Genomic DNA, 4412 nt, shown 5'->3' with positions numbered 1-4412 from the left:
CCGAAATTTGCCATGTTTAGTCGAAATTTAACTATTTTTTATCATAACTTTGCCGAACGACCCTTCTTTTTTTTAATACGCGTCTGGAGGCGGCTCTGGGGGCCGACGGCTGGGGACCGACTCGTCCCAGCGTCATTTTTTGCGCCGGCTCATCCCCAGGCGGCGCTTTTAGACGTCCCCTGAAGGGCCAACGGCTGAAGATGCCCTTAGAATGCAACAAAAGTCCACACATATACCACGCTTAGTCAAAGTCGCCGGCGACACACAGACACGCCGATAGATACGTGTCAATGGCGGCAACGAGGCCTGGAGGAGAGGGAGAGGCCGCAGAGCGCAGGAGCGGGGAGCAGCGAGCATGGCGAGCCCATGGGACAGCCCTTCGAGCAGCCTGTGGGGCACGCTGGGGCAGGCCTCCAACGTGGCGCAGCTAGTCGGCGTGGACGCACTGGGGCTTGTCTCCATGGTCGTGCAGGCCGCCCTGGCGGCGCGCCGCCAGCGGGACGCCTGCGTGCGCCTCGCGCAGCACGTGGAGCTCGTCGGCGGCCTGCTCAGGGAGCTGGAGCTCGCTGAGCTGATGCGGCGGGAGGCCACCAGGCGGCCGCTGGAGCAGCTCCGCGGCGCGCTGCGGCGGTGCTACGCGCTCGTCACGGCGTGCCAGGACTGCGGGTATCTCCGCCGCCTGCTCCTTGGCGCACGGATGGCCGATGAGCTCCGCGGCGCGCAGCACGAGATCGACATGTTCATCCGCCTCATCCCGCTCATCGCCCTCGTCGACAATTCTACTGCAGATAGTCGCCGTGTCAAGGTTAGTACTAGTATCAAAACTGATTTCAGAGCTGATATCAAAACTGAAACCTCACTGGTTGAGGAAAATCATTGATTTCAGAGCGATTTTACTTAAATTCGGTTGAACTGATCTATTCGATATGAATTGGGGTCCAATTGCAGATTGTTAATTGCCGTTAAACAATTCGATATGAATTTTACAATGAGTACTTAATTGTGGACCAATAGGATTGGAGATTGGGGGAGTGGGGGGCTACAGCTAACCTGAATAAATACAATCTGTGCTGGTTAGTTGTACATCAATAACGATGATATTTGATATTGTCTAGCAGGCTGGTGAGGGGGTGCTCACAGATAGTTCAAATCGTCACATCAGGTCGGCTTTTTACAGTATGCACGCCACATCGATGAATTTGTTTGACTTGAGAGTTGAGATACAAAATGATTTGTCATATTCCTAGCATCTTTGTCAATATAAGCACGAATTTTCCTTGTTAAGTTGAGTTAATGTCATGTTCAAGTTATGCATCCATGCCATAAGTTCAGTTATACAGACTCAAATGCATGAAGTTTCCCACTTCTTATGACTCTGTTGAAACCAAAGATGGGTGGCGCAATAATGATGAGATTTTCCTACATTTAGGCTTCCAACAAAACCTTTGGAGTTCACCAAAATACACATTCAAGGAGCTACTGAACTCTGCGATGTTGGAGAACAACAATTTGTAGGTAAGCACTTACTTTGGTGAATTTCCTAATGCACTTAATCATGGACTCAGATATGGAAAGTAATAGACTGAAGTTTCATCTCAATGTTATATGCTTCAAGTATTTTTGATTGCTTCATTGTCTCCAAATGAATGATTTTGATATTACTTTTTTTACACATGCATACTTTTTCATGAATAAATATTGTGTCACCACATCGAATTTAACTGTAGTAAATACATGTTAATTAGCACGTCATGAAAGAGCACTAGCTACTGGAAGCAATCATACATGTATGATATTACCTCCATCCCAAATTACTTGTCTTAGATTTGTTTAGATATGGTAATGTTAAAACGTGTCTAGATATAGAAAAATCTAAGACAAATAATTTGGGACGGAGGGAGTACAATATAAGAACTTCAAACTACCGATAGTACAGCTCTTGAGAAGTTCCTTTAGCACATACTTACTTCATTATTAATCACATGAAACACAAACAAACTGGAGCATTTTTCTAAAAAAATTATACTTCTAATAGTGTCAGTGTTCGTTAAATTCCCATTGGTGACAAGGGTGGATTATCTGTGAGTCAGGAAAAGTTGATGGTCGAGAACAGACTATCGTTGACATTGAAGAACTTGTGGAGCTTTGTACCCATATGGAAGAGGCTTGCACGGGATTCACAAGGTTCGATTTCTGTCAGATCATGGATGCTACAGACAATTTCTCAGAAAAGATGATAGTTGGATGGGGAGGATTTGGGAGGGTGTACAAGGTAAGCCAATATAGAAACAAGTTAACAAAGTGAATGCATATCCCCTTTGTCTTCCTAATAAAGCGTGGATGTCTGCTTAGAGAAAGTTAATTTTAACTCCCTTAGTAAAAATTGCAGGGCCAGTTTCCTGGTGGACTTAGTGTTGCTATCTAAAGAGCTGATGAGCATGCAGCAATGCTTGATGTCAACAGTGAATTGCAGCTTGCAAAGCTTCGGCATGCCAATGTGATTAGGTTATTGGGGTGATGCATCCATGAGAAAGAAAGGATTATAGTGTATGAGTACATGCAAAATGGTTCCTTGGATCGTTACATATGTGGTAAGTTTTCCCTATTTTAGTTATTTTCCATGTGGGCCTTGTTTTTTTAGGAAGTAAACTATTATAGTTTTGTTTAGAGCAGAATAGAAAATTCCAAAAAAACATAATCATTCTTCGAACATTTTGCAGACAGAACAAAAGGGCCATTGCTAAGCTGGTCTAAGCGATTCAAGATAATTACAGGGTTAACAGAGGGAATTGTTTACCTGCATAAAGGTTCCATGTCCTGCCTTGTCCATAGAGACTTGAAACCACATAATGTCCTCTTGGATTATAACATGCTCCCAAAGATTGCCGATTTTGGATCAGCTAGAGCTCTGAGTTCAGAGGTAGCAGAAGAGCGCACAAGTAGGGTCATGGGAACTAGGTATCAGCTACCTAATATATCAATCATCACAGATTCCCACCATTTTGTCTACATATGTTCTAATCTTAAAGTTTTGACATCCTTTGTTTCACTTTTTCAGTGGTTACAAAGCTCCGGAGTATGCATCTCGAGGAGTTTACTCAATGAAGACAGATGTGTTCAGCTTTGGCGTTTTGGTTCTGGTGATTATTACTGGCCGAAAGAATACCATACTCGACAAGCGAGGAGATACTGTTGGTGATCTTGTACGAGATGTGAGTGAACTGAACATATATATTTAAAGCAAGATTTGTTATACACATTCATGGGATGTTTACTTTTGTTGCCAGATTATTTTCCTTCTTTTGTGCTGCAGTTTTCTCATGTCAAGCCCTTTGAAAAACTGTTTCAGGCCTGGCGCATGTGGAAGGACCAAAGGTTGCATGAGCTTGTGGATCCGTTGTTAGGGGACGGATATGAAGTCGCCGAGATCACGAGATGTGCTCAGGTGGCACTGCTTTGTGCTCAGGAAGATCCAGCAGATCGGCCTGCCATGACAGATGTTGCTGCAATGCTGAACTCTGAAAGCATAATAAGCTTACCAATGGAGCCTAAGCAGCCTTCTGCGCTGATCCATGGTTGTGCTGACAGAGACACGACATCGACATGCGTGGGACAATCAAGCAGGACAATAGACATAACCATAACGAGTTCAGCTCCAATGTCGACTAGAGTTCAAATCATTCTAGACCCGGACGTCTGATATAATGGAGAACATTCAAGTAGCGTATGTACAATAAAAATGTAAGCAAGGATTATGGGCTTTTTACGGCTCAGGTAGTGTACATATTGGAGATATTAAGACCTGTTTTGTATAATGAAAATAAACATGTCTCTGTGGTACCAACTACCAGACTGATTTTCCATCAGCTACATTGTAATTCAAACGTGCGATGTTTCATGTTCTGTTGTTCCTATTTTCTACTGCATCCAGGGATAGGGGCCTTGGAATCTTTGCAAGCTTGATCTTTAGGTTTCCGAGATCATACATGGCAAACTGAAACTGACACCTAGCCGGCATGTTCAACTTCAGAATAATCAGACTTCAATTTATTTATTTTAGCCCATAATCAGACTTCAACTTGACAAGCAGCAACTACAGAGCTCAGAGTCAAGATCTGTAGCTGCACACACTACAAACACATCAGGATCTCCAAATAAACGTTGTTCTGGATTGAAAAAAGACCTTGATGCACCTGAAGATCCATGTACAATATAAGAACTCTGAACTCTGAACTGAAGCAGAGAGACATAGTAATCAGAAGCCATTAGTGCGCGTTTTAGCCATGCCTGGGCCGACTCGGATTCAAAAACCAAAGTGCGCGTTTTAGCTATGCCTGCCTGGGACGACTTCGACTCGGATTCAAATTGCTTCCCGCCACTTCTCTATCTCCCGCGTCCCTGTTTTCTTGATC

General features: G+C 43.9%; 1 pseudogene; it reads left to right on the top strand.

The window, feature by feature from the left end:
* Nucleotides 1-328: 328 nt before the first annotated feature.
* Nucleotides 329-3866, top strand: LOC119335752 (annotated as a pseudogene).
* Nucleotides 3867-4412: the final 546 nt, after the last annotated feature.

This window comes from Triticum dicoccoides, chromosome 7B (genome assembly GCF_002162155.2).
Source record: "Triticum dicoccoides isolate Atlit2015 ecotype Zavitan chromosome 7B, WEW_v2.0, whole genome shotgun sequence".
Lineage (NCBI taxonomy): Eukaryota > Viridiplantae > Streptophyta > Magnoliopsida > Poales > Poaceae > Triticum > Triticum dicoccoides.
Note: the sequence above shows the minus strand (reverse complement) of the source record. Positions and strands in the feature narration are given on the sequence as shown.